Here is a 21850-nt window from a genome sequence, read left to right on the forward strand (position 1 = left end):
TCCAGGCTGGACCCTTCTGGCTGCAAGGTATCTGCAGAAGTTCTCATTTTCGGAGCAGGGCTGCGAAAGGATTCTGACAGGGATACCCGTTCCCAGGATACGTTTGAAGTTTGAGGTGGCAAGACAAGCAAGCAGCCCCAGTCTCTGTGGTTCGGAGAGAGCAGTGCCATGGGCAGATGAGGCTGAGCAACAGCTTTCCAGGCTAGCCCCTTCTGGCTGCAAGCTATCTGCAAACTTTCTCATTTTCGGAGCAGGGCTGCGAAAGGAGCCTGGCAGGGATACCCCTTCCCAGGATAGGTTTGAAGTTTAAATTGGCAAGACAAGCAAGAAGCCCCAGTCTCTGTGCCTCTATACGAGCAGTGCCATGGGCAGATGAGGCTGAGCAACAGCTTTCCAGGCTAGCCCCTGCTGGCTACCAGCTATCTGCAGACGTTTGCATTTTCGGAGTAGGGCTGCGAAAGGAGCCTGGCAGGGATACCCGTTCCCAGGATACGTTTGAAGTTTGAGGTGGCAAGACAAGCAAGAAGCCCCAGTCTCTGTGGTTCGGAGAGAGCAGTGTCATGGACAGATGAGGCTGAGCAACAGCGTTCCAGGCTAGCCCCTTTCGGCTGCAAGCTATCTGCAGACGTTCACATTTTCGGAGCAGGGCTGCAAAAGGAGCCTGGCAGGGATACCCGTTCCCAGGATACGTTTGAAGTTTGAGGTGGCAAGACAAGTAAGCAGCCCCAGTCTCTGTGGTTCCGAGAGAGCAGTGTCATGGGCAGATGAGGCTGAGCAACAGTTTTCCAGGCTAGCCCCTGCTGGCTGCCACCTATCTGCAGACGTTCGCATTTTCGGAGCAGGGGTGCAAGAGGAGCCTTGCAGGGATACCCGTTCCCAGGATACGTTTGAAGTTTGAGGTGGCAAGACAAGCAAGCAGCCCCAGTCTCTGTGGTTCCGAGAGAGCAGTGCCATGGGGAGATGAGGCTGAGCAACAGCGTTCCAGGCTAGCCCCTGCTGGCTGCCACCTATCTGCAGACGTTCGCATTTTCGGAGCAGGGCTGCGAAAGGAGTCTGGCAGGGATACCCGTTCCCAGGATACGTTTGAAGTTTGAGGTGGCAAGACAAGGAAGAAGCCCCAGTCTCTGTGCCTCTGTGCGAGCAATGCCATGGGCAGATGAGGCTGAGCAACAGCTTTCCAGGCTAGCCCCTTCTGCCTGCAATCTATCTGCAAACTTTCTCATTTTCGGAGCAGTGCTGCGAAAGGAGCCTGACAGGGATACCCCTTCCCAGGATAGGTTTGAAGTTTAAATTGGCAAGACAAGCAAGCAGCCGCAGTCTCTGTGCCTCTATACGAGCAGTGCCATGGGCAGATGAGGCTGAGCAACAGCTTTCCAGGCTAGCCCCTGCTGGCTACCAGCTATCTGCAGACGTTTGCATTTTCGGAGTGGGGCTGCGAAAGGAGCCTGGCAGGGATACCCGTTCCCAGGATACGTTTGAAGTTTGAGGTGACAAGACAAGCAAGCAGCCCCAGTCTCTGTGCCTCTGTGCGAGCAATGCCATGAGCAGATGAGGCTGAGCAACAGCTTTCCAGGCTAGCCCCTTCTGCCTGCAAGCTATCTGCAGACGTTCGCATCTTCGGAGCAGGCGTGCAAGAGGAGTCTGGCAGGCACCCCCCACTCCCAGGCAACTTTTGAAGTTTGAGGTGGCAAGACAAGCAAGAAGCCCCAGTCTCTGTGGTTCCGAGAGAGCAGTGCCATGGGCAGATGAGGCCGAGCAACAGCTTTCCAGGCTAGCCTTTTCTGGCTGCCAGCTATCTGCAGACATTCGCATCTTCAGAGCAAGGTTGCAAAAGGAGCCTGGCAGGGCTACTCATTCCCAGGATACGTTTGAAGTTTGAGGTGGCAAGACAAGCAAGCAGGCCCAGTCTCTGTGGTTCCGAGAGAGCAGTGCCATGGGCACATGAGGCTGAGCAACAGCTTTCCAGGCTAGCCCCTGCTGGCTACCAGCTATCTGCAGACATTCGCATCTTCAGAGCAAGGCTGCAAAAGGAGCCTGGCAGGGATACCCATTCCCAGGATACGTTTGAAGTTTGAGGTGGCAAGACAAGCAAGTAGCCCCAGTCTCTGTGGTTCGGAGAGAGCAGTGCCATGGGCAGATGAGGCTGAGCAACAGTTTTCCAGGCTACCCCCTGCTGGCTACCAGCTATCTGCAGACGTTCGTATTTTTGGAGCAGGGCCGAGAAAGAAGCCTGGCAGGGATACCCGTTCCCAGGCTACGTTTGAAGTTTGAGGTGGCAAGACAAGCAAGAAGCCCCAGTCTCTCTGGTTCAGAGAGAGCAGTGCCATGGGCAGATGAGACTCAGCAACAGCTTTCCAGGCTGGACCCTTCTGGCTGCAAGCTATCTGCAGAAGTTCTCATTTTCGGAGCAGATGTGCAAGAGGAGTCTGGCAGGTATACCCGTTCCCAGGATACGCTTGAAGTTTAAATTGGCAAGACAAGCAAGCAGCCCCACTCTCCGTGCCTCTGTGCGAGCAGTGCCATGGGCACATGAGGCCAGTCAACAGCTTTCCAGGCTAGCCCCTGCTGGCTAACATCTATCTGCAGACGTTCTCATCTTCGGAGCAGGGCTGCGAAAGGAGCCTGGCAGGGATACCCGTTCCCAGGATACGTTTGAAATTTGAGGTGGCAAGACAAGTAAGCAGCCCCAGTCTCTGTGGTTCGGAGAGAGCAGTGCCATGGGCAGATGAGGCTGAGCAACAGCTTTCCAGGCTAGCCCCTGCTGGCTGCAAGCTATCCGCAGACGTTCACACTTTCGGAGCAGGGCTGCGAAAGGAGCCTAGCAGGGATACCCGTTCCCAGGATACGTTTGAAGTTTGAGGTGGCAAGACAAGTAAGCAGCCCCAGTCTCTGTGGTTCCGAGAGAGCAGTGCCATGTGCAGATGAGGCTGAGCAACAGCGTTCCAGGCTAGCCCCTGCTGGCTGACAGCTATCTGCAGACGTTCTCATTTTCGGAGCAGGGCTGCGAAAGGATTCTGGCAGGGATACCCGTTCCCAGGATACGTTTGAAGTTTGAGGTGGCAAGACAAGCAAGCAGCCCCAGTCTCTGTGCCTCTATAAAAGCAGTGCCATGGGCAGATGAGACTCAGCAACAGCTTTCCAGGCTAGCCCCTTCTGGCTGCAAGCTATCTGCAAACTTTCTCATTTTCGGAGCAGTGCTGCGAAAGGAGCCTGACAGGAATACCCCTTCCCAGGATAGGTTTGAAGTTTAAATTGGCAAGACAAGCAAGCAGCCCCAGTCTCTGTGCCTCTATACGAGCAGTGCCATGGGCAGATGAGGCTGAGCAACAGCTTTCCAGGCTAGCCCCTGCTGGCTACCAGCTATCTGCAGACGTTCGCACTTTCGGAGCAGGGCTGCGAAAGGAGCCTGGCAGGGATACCCGTTCCCAGGATACGTTTGAAGTTTGAGGTGGCAAGACAAGTAAGCAGCCCCAGTCTCTGTGGTTCCAAGAGAGCAGTGCCATGGGCAGATGAGGCTGAGCAACAGTTTTCCAGGCTAGCCCCTGCTGGCTGCCACCTATCTGCAGACGTTCGCATTTTCGGAGCAGGGCTGCGAAAGGAGTCTGGCAGTGATACCCGTTCCCAGGATACGTTTGAAGTTTGAGGTGGCAAGACAAGTAAGCAGCCCCAGTCTCTGTGCCTCTGTGCGAGCAATGCCATGGGCAGATGAGGCTGAGCAACAGCTTTCCAGGCTAGCCCCTTCTGCCTGCAAGCTATTTGCAAACTTTCTCATTTTCGGAGCAGTGCTGCGAAAGGAGCCTGACAGGGATACCCCTTCCCAGGATAGGTTTGAAGTTTAAATTGGCAAGACAAGCAAGCAGCCGCAGTCTCTGTGCCTCTATACGAGCAGTGCCATGGGCAGATGAGGCTGAGCAACAGCTTTCCAGGCTAGCCCCTGCTGGCTACCAGCTATCTGCAGACGTTTGCATTTTCGGAGTGGGGCTGCGAAAGGAGCCTGGCAGGGATACTCGTTCCCAGGATACGTTTGAAGTTTGAGGTGACAAGACAAGCAAGCAGCCCCAGTCTCTGTGCCTCTGTGCGAGCAATGCCATGAGCAGATGAGGCTGAGCAACAGCTTTCCAGGCTAGCCCCTTCTGCCTGCAAGCTATCTGCAGACGTTCGCACTTTCGGAGCAGTGCTGCGAAAGGAGCCTGGCAGGGATACCCGTTCCCAGGATACGTTTGAAGTTTGAGGTGGCAAGACAAGTAAGCAGCCCCAGTCTCTGTGGTTCCGAGAGAGCAGTGCCATGGGCAGATGAGGCTGAGCAACCGTTTTCAGGCTAGCCCCTTCTGGCTGCCACCTATCTGCAGACGTTCGCATCTTCGGAGCAGGGCTGCGAAAGGAGTCTGTCAGGGATACTCGTTCCCAGGATACGTTTTAAGTTTGAAGTGGCAAGACAAGCAAGAAGCTCCAGTCTCTGTGACTCTGTGCCAGCAGTGCCATGGGCAGATGAGGCTGAGCAACAGCTTTGCAGGCTAGCCCCTTCTGCCTGCAAGCTATCTGCAGACGTTCGCACTTTCGGAGCAGGTCTGCGAAAGGAGCCTGGCAGGGATACCCGTTCCCAGGATACGTTTGAAGTTTGAGGTGGCAAGACAAGTAAGCAGCCCCAGTCTCTGTGGTTCCAAGAGAGCAGTGCCATGGGCAGATGAGGCTGAGCAACAGCGTTCCAGGCTAGCCCCTTCTGGCTGCAAGCTATCTGCAGACGTTCTCATTTTCGGAGCAGGGCTGCAAAAGGAGCCTGGCAGGGATACCCGTTCCCAGGATACGTTTGAAGTTTGAGGTGGCAAGACAAGTAAGCAGCCCCAGTCTCTGTGGTTCCGAGAGAGCAGTGCCATGGGGAGATGAGGCTGAGCAACCGTTTTCAGGCTAGCCCCTTCTGGCTGCCACCTATCTGCAGACGTTCGCATTTTCGGAGCAGGGCTGCGAAAGGAGTCTGTCAGGGATACTCGTTTCCAGGATACGTTTGAAGTTTGAGGTGGCAAGACAAGCATTCAGCCCCAGTCTCTGTGCCTCTGTGCGAGCAGTGCCATGGGCAGATGAGGCTGAGCAACAGCTTTCCAGGCTAGCCCCTTCTGCCTGCAAGCTATCTGCAGACGTTCGCACTTTCGGAGCAGGGCTGCGAAAGGAGCCTGGCAGGGATACCCGTTCCCAGGATACGTTTGAAGTTTGAGGTGGCAAGACAAGTAAGCAGCCCCAGACTCTGTGGTTCGGAGAGAGCAGTGCCATGGGCAGATGAGGCTGAGCAACAGCTTTCCAGGCTAGCCCCTCCTGGCTACAAGCTATCCGCAGACGTTCACACTTTTGGAGCAGGGCTGCGAAAGGAGCCTGGCAGGGATACCCGTTCCCAGGATACGTTTGAAGTTTGAGGTGGCAAGACAAGTAAGCAGCCCCAGTCTCTGTGGTTCGGAGAGAGCAGTGCCATGTGCAGATGAGGCTGAGCAACAGCGTTCCAGTCTAGCCCCTTCTGGCTGACAGCTATCTGCAGACGCTCTCATTTTCGGAGCAGGGCTGCGAAAGGATTCTGGCAGGGATACCCGTTCCCAGGATACGTTTGAAGTTTGAGGTGGCAAGACAAGCAAGCAGCCCCAGTCTCTGTGGTTCGGAGAGAGCAGTGCCATGGGCAGATGAGGCTGAGCAACAGCTTTCCAGGCTAGCCCCTGCTGGCTGCCACCTATCTGCAGACGTTCGCATTTTCGGAGCAGGGCTGCGAAAGGAGCCTGGCAGGGATACCCGTTCCCAGGATACGTTTGAAGTTTGAGGTGGCAAGACAAGTAAGCAGCCCCAGTCTTTGTGGTTCCGAGAGAGCATTGCCATGTGGAGATGAGGCTGAGCAACAGCGTTCCAGGCTAGCCCCTTCTGGCTGCAAGCTATCTGCAGACGTTAGCATTTTCGAAGCAGGGCTGCGAAAGGAGTCTGGCAGGGATACCCGTTCCCAGGATACGTTTGAAGTTTGAGGTGGCAAGACAAGCAAGAAGCCCCAGTCTCTGTGGTTCGGAGAGAGCAGTGCCATGGGCAGATGAGGCTGAGCAACAGCTTTCCAGGCTAGCCCCTTCTGCCTGCAAGCTATCTGCAGACGTTCGCATCTTCGGAGCAGGGCTGCGAAAGGAGTCTGTCACGAATACTCATTCCCAGGATACGTTTGAAGTTTGAGGTGGCAAGACAAGCAAGAAGCCCCAGTCTCTGTGGTTCGGAGAGAGCAGTGCCATGGGCAGATGAGGCTGAGCAACAGCGTTTCAGGCTAGCCCCTTCTGGCTGCCACCTATCTGCAGACGTTCGCATTTTCGGAGCAGGGGTGCAAGAGGAGTCTGTCAGGTGTACCCTTTCCCAGGATAGTTTTGAAGTTTAAATTGGCAAGACAAGCAAGCAGCCCCAGTCTCTGTGCCTCTGTGCGAGCAGTGCCATGGGCAGATGAGACTGAGCAACAGTTTTCCAGGCTAGCCCCTGCTGGCTGCCAGCTATCTGCAGACGTTTACATCTTCGGAGCAGGGGTGCAAGAGGAGTCTGGCAGGGATACTCGTTCCCAGGATACGTTTGAAGTTTGAGGTGGCAAGACAAGTAAGCAGCCCCAGTCTCTGTGGTTCTGAGAGAGCAGTGACATGGGCAGATGAGGCTGAGCAACAGCTTTCCAGGCTAGCCCCTGCTGGCTGCCAGCTATCTGCAGACGTTTACATCTTCGGAGCAGGGCTGCGAAAGGAGCCTGGCAGGGATACCCGTTCCCAGGATACGTTTGAAGTTTGAGGTGGCAAGACAAGCAAGCAGCTCCAGTCTCTGTGCCTCTGTGTGAGCAGTGCCTTGGGCAGATTAGGCTGAGCAACAGCTTTCCAGGCTAGCCCCTTCTGCCTGCAAGCTATCTGCAGACGTTCGCACTTTCGGAGCAGGGCTGCGAAAGGAGCCTGGCAGGGATACCCGTTCCCAGGATACATTTGAAGTTTGAGGTGGCAAGACAAGCAATCAGCTCCACTATCTCTGCCTCTGAGCGAGAGGTGCCATGGGCAGATGAGACTGAGTAAGAGCCTTCCACGCTAGCCTCTTCTGCCTGCAAGCTATCTGCAGACGTTCGCATCTTCGGAGCAGGCGTGCAAGAGGAGTCTGGCAGGCACCCCCCACTCCCAGGCAACTTTTGAAGTTTGAGGTGGCAAGACAAGCAAGAAGCCCCAGTCTCTGTGGTTCCGAGAGAGCAGTGCCATGGGCAGATGAGGCCGAGCAACAGCTTTCCAGGCTAGCCTTTTCTGGCTGCCAGCTATCTGCAGACATTCGCATCTTCAGAGCAAGGTTGCAAAAGGAGCCTGGCAGGGATACTCATTCCCAGGATACGTTTGAAGTTTGAGGTGGCAAGACAAGCAAGCAGCCCCCGTCTCTGTGGTTCCGAGAGAGCAGTGCCATGGGCAGATGAGGCTGAGCAACAGCTTTCCAGGCTACCCCCTGCTGGCTGCCAGCTATCTGCAGACGTTCGTATTTTTGGAGCAGGGCTGAGAAAGAAGCCTGGCAGGGATACACGTTCCCAGGATACGTTTGAAGTTTGAGGTGGCAAGACAAGCAAGAAGCCCCAGTCTCTCTGGTTCAGAGAGAGCAGTGCCATGGGCAGATGAGACTCAGCAACAGCTTTCCAGGCTGGACCCTTCTGTCTGCAAGCTATCTGCAGACGTTCACACTTTCGGAGCAGGGCTGCGAAAGGAGCCTGGCAGGGATACCTGTTCCCAGGATACGCTTGAAGTTTGAGGTGGCAAGACAAGTAAGCAGCCCCAGTCTCTGTGCCTCTATACGAGCAGTGCCATGGGCAGATGAGGCTGAGCAACAGCTTTCCAGGCTAGCCCCTGCTGGCTACCAGCTATCTGCAGACATTTGCATTTTCGGAGTGGGGCTGCGAAAGGAGCCTGGCAGGGATACTCGTTCCCAGGATACGTTTGAAGTTTGAGGTGACAAGACAAGCAAGCAGCCCCAGTCTCTGTGCCTCTGTGCGAGCAATGCCATGAGCAGATGAGGCTGAGCAACAGCTTTCCAGGCTAGCCCCTTCTGCCTGCAAGCTATCTGCAGACGTTCGCACTTTCGGAGCAGGGCTGCGAAAGGAGCCTGGCAGGGATACCCGTTCCCAGGATACGTTTGAAGTTTGAGGTGGCAAGACAAGTAAGCAGCCCCAGTCTCTGTGGTTCCGAGAGAGCAGTGCCATGGGCAGATGAGGCTGAGCAACCGTTTTCAGGCTAGCCCCTTCTGGCTTCCACCTATCTGCAGACGTTCGCATCTTCGGAGCAGGGCTGCGAAAGGAGTCTGCCAGGGATACTCGTTCCCAGGATACCATTGAAGTTTGAAGTGGCAAGACAAGCAAGAAGCCCCAGTCTCTGTGGTTCGGAGAGAGCAGTGCCATGGGCAGATGAGGCTGAGCAACAGCTTTCCAGGCTAGCCCCTGCTGGCTGCAAGCTATCTGCAGACGTTCGCACTTTCGGAGCAGGGCTGCGAAAGGAGCCTGGCAGGGATACCCGTTCCCAGGATACGTTTGAAGTTAGAGGTGGCAAGACAAGTAAGCAGCCCCAGTCTCTGTGGTTCCAAGAGAGCAGTGCCATGGGCAGATGAGGCTGAGCAACAGTTTTCCAGGCTAGCCCCTGCTGGCTGCCACCTATTTGCAGACGTTCGCATTTTCGGAGCAGGGCTGCGAAAGGAGCCTGGCAGGGATACCCGTTCCCAGGATACGTTTGAAGTTTGAGGTGGCAAGACAAGCAAGCAGCCCCAGTCTCTGTGGTTCCGAGAGAGCAGTGTCATGTGCAGATCAGGCTGAGCAACAGCGTTCCAGGCTAGCCCCTTCTGGCTGCAAGCTATCTGCAGACGTTCGCATCTTCGGAGCAGGCGTGCAAGAGGAGTCTGGCAGGCACCCCCCACTCCCAGGCAACTTTTGAAGTTTGAGGTGGCAAGACAAGCAAGAAGCCCCAGTCTCTGTGGTTCCGAGAGAGCAGTGCCATGGGCAGATGAGGCCGAGCAACAGCTTTCCAGGCTAGCCTTTTCTGGCTGCCAGCTATCTGCAGACATTCGCATCTTCAGAGCAAGGTTGCAAAAGGAGCCTGGCAGGGCTACTCATTCCCAGGATACGTTTGAAGTTTGAGGTGGCAAGACAAGCAAGCAGGCCCAGTCTCTGTGGTTCCGAGAGAGCAGTGCCATGGGCACATGAGGCTGAGCAACAGCTTTCCAGGCTAGCCCCTGCTGGCTACCAGCTATCTGCAGACATTCGCATCTTCAGAGCAAGGCTGCAAAAGGAGCCTGGCAGGGATACCCATTCCCAGGATACGTTTGAAGTTTGAGGTGGCAAGACAAGCAAGCAGCCCCAGTCTCTGTGGTTCCGAGAGAGCAGTGCCGTGGGCAGATGAGGCTGAGCAACAGCGTTCCAGGCTAGCCACTTCTGGCTGCCAGCTATCTGCAGACGTTCGCATTTTCGGAGCAGGGCTGCGAAAAGAGTCTGGCAGGGATACACGTTCCCAGGATACGTTTGAAGTTTGAGGTGGCAAGACAAGCAAGTAGCCCCAGTCTCTGTGGTTCGGAGAGAGCAGTGCCATGGGCAGATGAGGCTGAGCAACAGTTTTCCAGGCTACCCCCTGCTGGCTATCAGCTATCTGCAGACGTTCGTATTTTTGGAGCAGGGCTGAGAAAGAAGCCTGGCAGGGATACCCGTTCCCAGGCTACGTTTGAAGTTTGAGGTGGCAAGACAAGCAAGAAGCCCCAGTCTCTCTGGTTCAGAGAGAGCAGTGCCATGGGCAGATGAGACTCAGCAACAGATTTCCAGGCTGGACCCTTCTGGCTGCAAGCTATCTGCAGAAGTTCTCATTTTCGGAGCAGGAGTGCAAGAGGAGTCTGGCAGGTATACCCGTTCCCAGGATACGCTTGAAGTTTAAATTGGCAAGACAAGCAAGCAGCCCCACTCTCCGTGCCTCTGTGCGAGCAGTGCCATGGGCACATGAGGCCAGTCAACAGCTTTCCAGGCTAGCCCCTGCTGGCTAACATCTATCTGCAGACGTTCTCATCTTCGGAGCAGGGCTGCGAAAGGAGCCTGGCAGGGATACCCGTTCCCAGGATACGTTTGAAGTTTGAGGTGGCAAGACAAGTAAGCAGCCCCAGTCTCTGTGGTTCGGAGAGAGCAGTGCCATGGGCAGATGATGCTGAGCAACAGCATTCCAGGCTAGCCCCTGCTGGCTGCAAGCTATCCGCAGACGTTCACACTTTCGGAGCAGGGCTGCGAAAGGAGCCTGGCAGGGATACCCGTTCCCAGGATACGTTTGAAGTTTGAGGTGGCAAGACAAGTAAGCAGCCCCAGTCTCTGTGGTTCGGAGAGAGCAGTGCCATGGGCAGATGAGGCTGAGCAACAGCTTTCCAGGCTAGCCCCTTCTGGCTGCAAGCTATCTGCAAACTTTCTCATTTTCGGAGCAGGGCTGCGAAAGGAGCCTGGCAGGGATACCCCTTCCCAGGATAGGTTTGAAGTTTAAATTGGCAAGACAAGCAAGAAGCCCCAGTCTCTGTGCCTCTATACGAGCAGTGCCATGGGCAGATGAGGCTGAGCAACAGCTTTCCAGGCTAGCCCCTGCTGGCTACCAGCTATCTGCAGACGTTTGCATTTTCGGAGTAGGGCTGCGAAAGGAGCCTGGCAGGGATACCCGTTCCCAGGATACGTTTGAAGTTTGAGGTGGCAAGACAAGCAAGAAGCCCCAGTCTCTGTGGTTCGGAGAGAGCAGTGTCATGGACAGATGAGGCTGAGCAACAGCGTTCCAGGCTAGCCCCTTTCGGCTGCAAGCTATCTGCAGACGTTCACATTTTCGGAGCAGGGCTGCAAAAGGAGCCTGGCAGGGATACCCGTTCCCAGGATACGTTTGAAGTTTGAGGTGGCAAGACAAGTAAGCAGCCCCAGTCTCTGTGGTTCCGAGAGAGCAGTGTCATGGGCAGATGAGGCTGAGCAACAGTTTTCCAGGCTAGCCCCTGCTGGCTGCCACCTATCTGCAGACGTTCGCATTTTCGGAGCAGGGGTGCAAGAGGAGCCTTGCAGGGATACCCGTTCCCAGGATACGTTTGAAGTTTGAGGTGGCAAGACAAGCAAGCAGCCCCACTCTCTGTGGTTCCGAGAGAGCAGTGCCATGGGGAGATGAGGCTGAGCAACAGCGTTCCAGGCTAGCCCCTGCTGGCTGCCACCTATCTGCAGACGTTCGCATTTTCGGAGCAGGGCTGCGAAAGGAGTCTGGCAGGGATACCCGTTCCCAGGATACGTTTGAAGTTTGAGGTGGCAAGACAAGGAAGAAGCCCCAGTCTCTGTGCCTCTGTGCGAGCAATGCCATGGGCAGATGAGGCTGAGCAACAGCTTTCCAGGCTAGCCCCTTCTGCCTGCAAGCTATCTGCAAACTTTCTCATTTTCGGAGCAGTGCTGCGAAAGGAGCCTGACAGGGATACCCCTTCCCAGGATAGGTTTGAAGTTTAAATTGGCAAGACAAGCAAGAAGCCCCAGTCTCTGTGGTTTGGAGAGAGCAGTGCCATGGGCAGATGAGGCTGAGCAACAGTTTTCCAGGCTACCCCCTGCTGGCTGCCAGCTATCTGCAGACGTTCGTATTTTTGGAGCAGGGCTGAGAAAGAAGCCTGGCAGGGATACCCGTTCCCAGGATACGTTTGAAGTTTGAGGTGGCAAGACAAGCAAGAAGCCCCAGTCTCTCTGGTTCAGAGAAAGCAGTGCCATGGGCAGATGAGACTCAGCAACAGCTTTCCAGGCTGGACCCTTCTGGCTGCAAGCTATCCGCAGACGTTCACACTTTCGGAGCAGGGCTGCGAAAGGAGCCTGGCAGGGATACCTGTTCCCAGGATACGCTTGAAGTTTGAGGTGGCAAGACAAGTAAGCAGCCCCAGTCTCTGTGCCTCTGTGCGAGCAGTGCCATGGGCAGATGAGGCTGAGCAACAGTTTTCCAGGCTAGCCCCTGCTGGCTGCCACCTATCTGCAGACGTTCGCATTTTTGGAGCAGGGCTGCGAAAGGAGCCTGGCAGGGATACCCGTTCCCAGGATACGTTTGAAGTTTGAGGTGGCAAGAGAAGCAAGCATCCCCAGTCTCTGTGCCTCTATACGAGCAGTGCCATGGGTAGATGAGACTCAGCAACAGCTTTCCAGGCTAGCCCCTGCTGGCTGCAAGCTATCTGCAAACTTTCTCATTTTCGGAGCAGTGCTGCGAAAGGAGCCTGACAGGGATACCCCTTCCCAGGATAGGTTTGAAGTTTAAATTGGCAAGACAAGCAAGCAGCCCCAGTCTCTGTGGTTCCAAGAGAGCAGTGCCATGGGCAGATGAGGCTGAGCAACAGTTTTCCAGGCTAGCCCCTGCTGGCTGCCACCTATTTGCAGACGTTTGCATTTTCGGAGCAGGGCTGCGAAATGAGCCTGGCAGGGATACCCGTTCCCAGGATACGTTTGAAGTTTGAGGTGGCAAGACAAGCAAGCAGCCCCAGTCTCTGTGGTTCCGAGAGAGCAGTGTCATGTGCAGATGAGGCTGAGCAACAGCGTTCCAGGCTAGCCCCTTCTGGCTGCAAGCTATCTGCAGACGTTCGCATCTTCGGAGCAGGCGTGCAAGAGGAGTCTGGCAGGCACCCCCCACTCCCAGGCAACTTTTGAAGTTTGAGGTGGCAAGACAAGCAAGAAGCCCCAGTCTCTGTGGTTCCGAGAGAGCAGTGCCATGGGCAGATGAGGCCGAGCAACAGCTTTCCAGGCTAGCCTTTTCTGGCTGCCAGCTATCTGCAGACATTCGCATCTTCAGAGCAAGGTTGCAAAAGGAGCCTGGCAGGGCTACTCATTCCCAGGATACGTTTGAAGTTTGAGGTGGCAAGACAAGCAAGCAGGCCCAGTCTCTGTGGTTCCGAGAGAGCAGTGCCATGGGCACATGAGGCTGAGCAACAGCTTTCCAGGCTAGCCCCTGCTGGCTACCAGCTATCTGCAGACATTCGCATCTTCAGAGCAAGGCTGCAAAAGGAGCTTGGCAGGGATACCCATTCCCAGGATACGTTTGAAGTTTGAGGTGGCAAGACAAGTAAGCAGCCCCAGTCTCTGTGGTTCCGAGAGAGCAGTGCCGTGGGCAGATGAGGCTGAGCAACAGCGTTCCAGGCTAGCCACTTCTGGCTGCCAGCTATCTGCAGACGTTCGCATTTTCGGAGCAGGGCTGCGAAAAGAGTCTGGCAGGGATACACGTTCCCAGGATACGTTTGAAATTTGAATTGGCAAGACAAGCAAGTAGCCCCAGTCTCTGTGGTTCGGAGAGAGCAGTGCCATGGGCAGATGAGGCTGAGCAACAGTTTTCCAGGCTACCCCCTGCTGGCTACCAGCTATCTGCAGACGTTCGTATTTTTGGAGCAGGGCTGAGAAAGAAGCCTGGCAGGGATACCCGTTCCCAGGCTACGTTTGAAGTTTGAGGTGGCAAGACAAGCAAGAAGCCCCAGTCTCTCTGGTTCAGAGAGAGCAGTGCCATGGGCAGATGAGACTCAGCAACAGCTTTCCAGGCTGGACCCTTCTGGCTGCAAGCTATCTGCAGAAGTTCTCATTTTCGGAGCAGGAGTGCAAGAGGAGTCTGGCAGGTATACCCGTTCCCAGGATACGCTTGAAGTTTAAATTGGCAAGACAAGCAAGCAGCCCCACTCTCCGTGCCTCTGTGCGAGCAGTGCCATGGGCACATGAGGCCAGTCAACACCTTTCCAGGCTAGCCCCTGCTGGCTAACATCTATCTGCAGACGTTCTCATCTTCGGAGCAGGGCTGCGAAAGGAGCCTGGCAGGGATACCCGTTCCCAGGATACGTTTGAAGTTTGAGGTGGCAAGACAAGTAAGCAGCCCCAGTCTCTGTGGTTCGGAGAGAGCAGTGCCATGGGCAGATGATGCTGAGCAACAGCTTTCCAGGCTAGCCCCTGCTGGCTGCAAGCTATCCGCAGACGTTCACACTTTCGGAGCAGGGCTGCGAAAGGAGCCTGGCAGGGATACCCGTTCCCAGGATACGTTTGAAGTTTGAGGTGGCAAGACAAGTAAGCAGCCCCAGTCTCTGTGCCTCTGTGCGAGCAGTGCCATGGGCAGATGAGGCTGAGCAACAGTTTTCCAGGCTAGCCCCTGCTGGCTGCCACCTATCTGCAGACGTTCGCATTTTTGGAGCAGGGCTGCGAAAGGAGCCTGGCAGGGATACCCGTTCCCAGGATACGTTTGAAGTTTGAGGTGGCAAGACAAGTAAGCAGCCCCAGTCTCTGTGGTTCCGAGAGAGCAGTGCCATGTGCAGATGAGGCTGAGCAACAGCTTTCCAGGCTAGCCCCTTCTGGCTGACAGCTATCTGCAGACGTTCTCATTTTCGGAGCAGGGCTGCGAAAGGATTCTGGCAGGGATACCCGTTCCCAGGATACGTTTGAAGTTTGAGGTGGCAAGACAAGCAAGCAGCCCCAGTCTCTGTGGTTCGGAGAGAGCAGTGCCATGGGCAGATGAGGCTGAGCAACAGCTTTCCAGGCTAGCCCCTTCTGGCTGCAAGCTATCTGCAAACTTTCTCATTTTCGGAGCAGGGCTGCGAAAGGAGCCTGGCAGGGATACCCCTTCCCAGGATAGGTTTGAAGTTTAAATTGGCAAGACAAGCAAGAAGCCCCAGTCTCTGTGCCTCTATACGAGCAGTGCCATGGGCAGATGAGGCTGAGCAACAGCTTTCCAGGCTAGCCCCTGCTGGCTGCCACCTATCTGCAGACGTTTGCATTTTCGGAGTAGGGCTGCGAAAGGAGCCTGGCAGGGATACCCGTTCCCAGGATACGTTTGAAGTTTGAGGTGGCAAGACAAGCAAGAAGCCCCAGTCTCTGTGGTTCGGAGAGAGCAGTGCCATGGGGAGATGAGGCTGAGCAACAGCGTTCCAGGCTAGCCCCTGCTGGCTGCCACCTATCTGCAGACGTTAGCATTTTCGGAGCAGGGCTGCGAAAGGAGTCTGGCAGGGATACCCGTTCCCAGGATACGTTTGAAGTTTGAGGTGGCAAGACAAGGAAGAAGCCCCAGTCTCTGTGCCTCTGTGCGAGCAATGCCATGGGCAGATGAGGCTGAGCAACAGCTTTCCAGGCTAGCCCCTTCTGCCTGCAATCTATCTGCAAACTTTCTCATTTTCGGAGCAGTGCTGCGAAAGGAGCCTGACAGGGATACCCCTTCCCAGGATAGGTTTGAAGTTTAAATTGGCAAGACAAGCAAGCAGCCGCAGTCTCTGTGCCTCTATACGAGCAGTGCCATGGGCAGATGAGGCTGAGCAACAGCTTTCCAGGCTAGCCCCTGCTGGCTACCAGCTATCTGCAGACGTTTGCATTTTCGGAGTGGGGCTGCGAAAGGAGCCTGGCAGGGATACCCGTTCCCAGGATACGTTTGAAGTTTGAGGTGACAAGACAAGCAAGCAGCCCCAGTCTCTGTGCCTCTGTGCGAGCAATGCCATGAGCAGATGAGGCTGAGCAACAGCTTTCCAGGCTAGCCCCTTCTGCCTGCAAGCTATCTGCAGACGTTCGCATCTTCGGAGCAGGCGTGCAAGAGGAGTCTGGCAGGCACCCCCCACTCCCAGGCAACTTTTGAAGTTTGAGGTGGCAAGACAAGCAAGAAGCCCCAGTCTCTGTGGTTCCGAGAGAGCAGTGCCATGGGCAGATGAGGCCGAGCAACAGCTTTCCAGGCTAGCCTTTTCTGGCTGCCAGCTATCTGCAGACATTCGCATCTTCAGAGCAAGGTTGCAAAAGGAGCCTGGCAGGGCTACTCATTCCCAGGATACGTTTGAAGTTTGAGGTGGCAAGACAAGCAAGCAGGCCCAGTCTCTGTGGTTCCGAGAGAGCAGTGCCATGGGCACATGAGGCTGAGCAACAGCTTTCCAGGCTAGCCCCTGCTGGCTACCAGCTATCTGCAGACATTCGCATCTTCAGAGCAAGGCTGCAAAAGGAGCCTGGCAGGGATACCCATTCCCAGGATACGTTTGAAGTTTGAGGTGGCAAGACAAGCAAGTAGCCCCAGTCTCTGTGGTTCGGAGAGAGCAGTGCCATGGGCAGATGAGGCTGAGCAACAGTTTTCCAGGCTACCCCCTGCTGGCTACCAGCTATCTGCAGACGTTCGTATTTTTGGAGCAGGGCCGAGAAAGAAGCCTGGCAGGGATACCCGTTCCCAGGCTACGTTTGAAGTTTGAGGTGGCAAGACAAGCAAGAAGCCCCAGTCTCTCTGGTTCAGAGAGAGCAGTGCCATGGGCAGATGAGACTCAGCAACAGCTTTCCAGGCTGGACCCTTCTGGCTGCAAGCTATCTGCAGAAGTTCTCATTTTCGGAGCAGATGTGCAAGAGGAGTCTGGCAGGTATACCCGTTCCCAGGATACGCTTGAAGTTTAAATTGGCAAGACAAGCAAGCAGCCCCACTCTCCGTGCCTCTGTGCGAGCAGTGCCATGGGCACATGAGGCCAGTCAACAGCTTTCCAGGCTAGCCCCTGCTGGCTAACATCTATCTGCAGACGTTCTCATCTTCGGAGCAGGGCTGCGAAAGGAGCCTGGCAGGGATACCCGTTCCCAGGATACGTTTGAAGTTTGAGGTGGCAAGACAAGTAAGCAGCCCCAGTCTCTGTGGTTCGAAGAGAGCAGTGCCATGGGCAGATGAGGCTGAGCAACAGCTTTCCAGGCTAGCCCCTGCTGGCTGCAAGCTATCCGCAGACGTTCACACTTTCGGAGCAGGGCTGCGAAAGGAGCCTAGCAGGGATACCCGTTCCCAGGATACGTTTGAAGTTTGAGGTGGCAAGACAAGTAAGCAGCCCCAGTCTCTGTGGTTCCGAGAGAGCAGTGCCATGTGCAGATGAGGCTGAGCAACAGCGTTCCAGGCTAGCCCCTGCTGGCTGACAGCTATCTGCAGACGTTCTCATTTTCGGAGCAGGGCTGCGAAAGGAGCCTGGCAGGGATACCCGTTCCCAGGATACGTTTGAAGTTTGAGGTGGCAAGACAAGTAAGCAGCCCCAGTCTCTGTGCCTCTATACGAGCAGTGCCATGGGCAGATGAGACTCAGCAACAGCTTTCCAGGCTAGCCCCTTCTGGCTGCAAGCTATCTGCAAACTTTCTCATTTTCGGAGCAGTGCTGCGAAAGGAGCCTGGCAGGAATACCCCTTCCCAGGATAGGTTTGAAGTTTAAATTGGCAAGACAAGCAAGCAGCCCCAGTCTCTGTGCCTCTATACGAGCAGTGCCATGGGCAGATGAGGCTGAGCAACAGCTTTCCAGGCTAGCCCCTGCTGGCTACCAGCTATCTGCAGACGTTTGCATTTTCGGAGTAGGGCTGCGAAAGGAGCCTGGCAGGGATACTCGTTCCCAGGATACGTTTGAAGTTTGAGGTGACAAGACAAGCAAGCAGCCCCAGTCTCTGTGCCTCTGTGCGAGCAATGCCATGAGCAGATGAGGCTGAGCAACAGCTTTCCAGGCTAGCCCCTTCTGCCTGCAAGCTATCTGCAGACGTTCGCACTTTCGGAGCAGGGCTGCGAAAGGAGCCTGGCAGGGATACCCGTTCCCAGGATACGTTTGAAGTTTGAGGTGGCAAGACAAGTAAGCAGCCCCAGTCTCTGTGGTTCCAAGAGAGCAGTGCCATGGGCAGATGAGGCTGAGCAACAGTTTTCCAGGCTAGCCCCTGCTGGCTGCCACCTATTTGCAGACGTTCGCATTTGTAGAGCAGGGCTGCGAAAGGAGCCTGGCAGGGATACCCGTTCCCAGGATACGTTTGAAGTTTGAGGTGGCAAGACAAGTAAGTAGCCCCAGTCTCTGTGGTTCCGAGAGAGCAGTGCCATGGGGAGATGAGGCTGAGCAACAGCGTTCCAGGCTAGCCCCTGCTGGCTGCCACCTATCTGCAGACGTTCGCATTTTCGGAGCAGGGCTGCGAAAGGAGTCTGGCAGGGATACCCGTTCCCAGGATACGTTTGAAGTTTGAGGTGGCAAGACAAGTAAGCAGCCCCAGTCTCTGTGCCTCTGTGCGAGCAATGCCATGGGCAGATGAGGCTGAGCAACAGCTTTCCAGGCTAGCCCCTTCTGCCTGCAAGCTATTTGCAAACTTTCTCATTTTCGGAGCAGTGCTGCGAAAGGAGCCTGACAGGGATACCCCTTCCCAGGATAGGTTTGAAGTTTAAATTGGCAAGACAAGCAAGCAGCCGCAGTCTCTGTGCCTCTATACGAGCAGTGCCATGGGCAGATGAGGCTGAGCAACAGCTTTCCAGGCTAGCCCCTGCTGGCTACCAGCTATCTGCAGACGTTTGCATTTTCGGAGTGGGGCTGCGAAAGGAGCCTGGCAGGGATACTCGTTCCCAGGATACGTTTGAAGTTTGAGGTGACAAGACAAGCAAGCAGCCCCAGTCTCTGTGCCTCTGTGCGAGCAATGCCATGAGCAGATGAGGCTGAGCAACAGCTTTCCAGGCTAGCCCCTTCTGCCTGCAAGCTATCTGCAGACGTTCGCACTTTCGGAGCAGTGCTGCGAAAGGAGCCTGGCAGGGATACCCGTTCCCAGGATACGTTTGAAGTTTGAGGTGGCAAGACAAGTAAGCAGCCCCAGTCTCTGTGGTTCCGAGAGAGCAGTGCCATGGGCAGATGAGGCTGAGCAACCGTTTTCAGGCTAGCCCCTTCTGGCTGCCACCTATCTGCAGACGTTCGCATCTTCGGAGCAGGGCTGCGAAAGGAGTCTGTCAGGGATACTCGTTCCCAGGATACGTTTTAAGTTTGAAGTGGCAAGACAAGCAAGAAGCTCCAGTCTCTGTGACTCTGTGCGAGCAGTGCCATGGGCAGATGAGGCTGAGCAACAGCTTTGCAGGCTAGCCCCTTCTGCCTGCAAGCTATCTGCAGACGTTCGCACTTTCGGAGCAGGTCTGCGAAAGGAGCCTGGCAGGGATACCCGTTCCCAGGATACGTTTGAAGTTTGAGGTGGCAAGACAAGTAAGCAGCCCCAGTCTCTGTGGTTCCAAGAGAGCAGTGCCATGGGCAGATGAGGCTGAGCAACAGCGTTCCAGGCTAGCCCCTTCTGGCTGCAAGCTATCTGCAGACGTTCTCATTTTCGGAGCAGGGCTGCAAAAGGAGCCTGGCAGGGATACCCATTCCCAGGATACGTTTGAAGTTTGAGGTGGCAAGACAAGTAAGCAGCCCCAGTCTCTGTGGTTCCGAGAGAGCAGTGCCATGGGGAGATGAGGCTGAGCAACCGTTTTCAGGCTAGCCCCTTCTGGCTGCCACCTATCTGCAGACGTTCGCATTTTCGGAGCAGGGCTGCGAAAGGAGTCTGTCAGGGATACTCGTTTCCAGGATACGTTTGAAGTTTGAGGTGGCAAGACAAGCAAGAAGCCCCAGTCTCTGTGACTCTGTGCGAGCAGTGCCATGGGCAGATGAGGCTGAGCAACAGCTTTCCAGGCTAGCCCCTTCTGCCTGCAAGCTATCTGCAGACGTTCGCACTTTCGGAGCAGGGCTGCGAAAGGAGCCTGGCAGGGATACCCGTTCCCAGGATACGTTTGAAGTTTGAGGTGGCAAGACAAGTAAGCAGCCCCAGACTCTGTGGTTCGGAGAGAGCAGTGCCATGGGCAGATGAGGCTGAGCAACAGCTTTCCAGGCTAGCCCCTCCTGGCTACAAGCTATCCGCAGACGTTCACACTTTTGGAGCAGGGCTGCGAAAGGAGCCTGGCAGGGATACCCGTTCCCAGGATACGTTTGAAGTTTGAGGTGGCAAGACAAGTAAGCAGCCCCAGTCTCTGTGGTTCGGAGAGAGCAGTGCCATGTGCAGATGAGGCTGAGCAACAGCGTTCCAGTCTAGCCCCTTCTGGCTGACAGCTATCTGCAGACGCTCTCATTTTCGGAGCAGGGCTGCGAAAGGATTCTGGCAGGGATACCCGTTCCCAGGATACGTTTGAAGTTTGAGGTGGCAAGACAAGCAAGCAGCCCCAGTCTCTGTGGTTCGGAGAGAGCAGTGCCATGTGCAGATGAGGCTGAGCAACAGCGTTCCAGTCTAGCCCCTTCTGGCTGACAGCTATCTGCAGACGCTCTCATTTTCGGAGCAGGGCTGCGAAAGGATTCTGGCAGGGATACCCGTTCCCAGGATACGTTTGAAGTTTGAGGTGGCAAGACAAGCAAGCAGCCCCAGTCTCTGTGGTTCCGAGAGAGCATTGCCATGTGGAGATGAGGCTGAGCAACAGCGTTCCAGGCTAGCCCCTTCTGGCTGCAAGCTATCTGCAGACGTTAGCATTTTCGAAGCAGGGCTGCGAAAGGAGTCTGGCAGGGATACCCGTTCCCAGGATACGTTTGAAGTTTGAGGTGGCAAGACAAGCAAGCAGCCCCAGTCTCTGTGCCTCTGTTCGAGCAATGCCATGGGCAGATGAGGCTGAGCAACAGCTTTCCAGGCTAGCCCCTTCTGCCTGCAAGCTATCTGCAGACGTTCGCATCTTCGGAGCAGTGCTGCGAAAGGAGTCTGTCACGAATACTCATTCCCAGGATACGTTTGAAGTTTGAGGTGGCAAGACAAGCAAGAAGCCCCAGTCTCTGTGGTTCGGAGAGAGCAGTGCCATGGGCAGATGAGGCTGAGCAACAGCGTTTCAGGCTAGCCCCTTCTGGCTGCCACCTATCTGCAGACGTTCGCATTTTCGGAGCAGGGGTGCAAGAGGAGTCTGTCAGGTGTACCCTTTCCCAGGATAGTTTTGAAGTTTAAATTGGCAAGACAAGCAAGCAGCCCCAGTCTCTGTGCCTCTGTGCGAGCAGTGCCATGGGCAGATGAGACTGAGCAACAGTTTTCCAGGCTAGCCCCTGCTGGCTGCCAGCTATCTGCAGACGTTTACATCTTCGGAGCAGGGGTGCAAGAGGAGTCTGGCAGGGATACTCGTTCCCAGGATACGTTTGAAGTTTGAGGTGGCAAGACAAGTAAGCAGCCCCAGTCTCTGTGGTTCTGAGAGAGCAGTGACATGGGCAGATGAGGCTGAGCAACAGCTTTCCAGGCTAGCCCCTGCTGGCTGCCAGCTATCTGCAGACGTTTACATCTTCGGAGCAGGGCTGCGAAAGGAGCCTGGCAGGGATACCCGTTCCCAGGATACGTTTGAAGTTTGAGGTGGCAAGACAAGCAAGCAGCTCCAGTCTCTGTGCCTCTGTGTGAGCAGTGCCTTGGGCAGATTAGGCTGAGCAACAGCTTTCCAGGCTAGCCCCTTCTGCCTGCAAGCTATCTGCAGACGTTCGCACTTTCGGAGCAGGGCTGCGAAAGGAGCCTGGCAGGGATACCCGTTCCCAGGATACATTTGAAGTTTGAGGTGGCAAGACAAGCAATCAGCTCCACTATCTCTGCCTCTGAGCGAGAGGTGCCATGGGCAGATGAGACTGAGTAAGAGCCTTCCACGCTAGCCTCTTCTGCCTGCAAGCTATCTGCAGACGTTCGCATCTTCGGAGCAGGCGTGCAAGAGGAGTCTGGCAGGCACCCCCCACTCCCAGGCAACTTTTGAAGTTTGAGGTGGCAAGACAAGCAAGAAGCCCCAGTCTCTGTGGTTCCGAGAGAGCAGTGCCATGGGCAGATGAGGCCGAGCAACAGCTTTCCAGGCTAGCCTTTTCTGGCTGCCAGCTATCTGCAGACATTCGCATCTTCAGAGCAAGGTTGCAAAAGGAGCCTGGCAGGGATACTCATTCCCAGGATACGTTTGAAGTTTGAGGTGGCAAGACAAGCAAGCAGCCCCCGTCTCTGTGGTTCCGAGAGAGCAGTGCCATGGGCAGATGAGGCTGAGCAACAGCTTTCCAGGCTAGCCCCTGCTGGCTGCCAGCTATCTGCAGACATTCGCATCTTCAGAGCAGGGCTGCGAAAAGAGTCTGGCAGGGATACACGTTCC

Source organism: Opisthocomus hoazin, chromosome 27 (assembly GCF_030867145.1).
Source record: "Opisthocomus hoazin isolate bOpiHoa1 chromosome 27, bOpiHoa1.hap1, whole genome shotgun sequence".
In the NCBI taxonomy this organism is placed as follows: Eukaryota; Metazoa; Chordata; class Aves; order Opisthocomiformes; family Opisthocomidae; genus Opisthocomus; species Opisthocomus hoazin.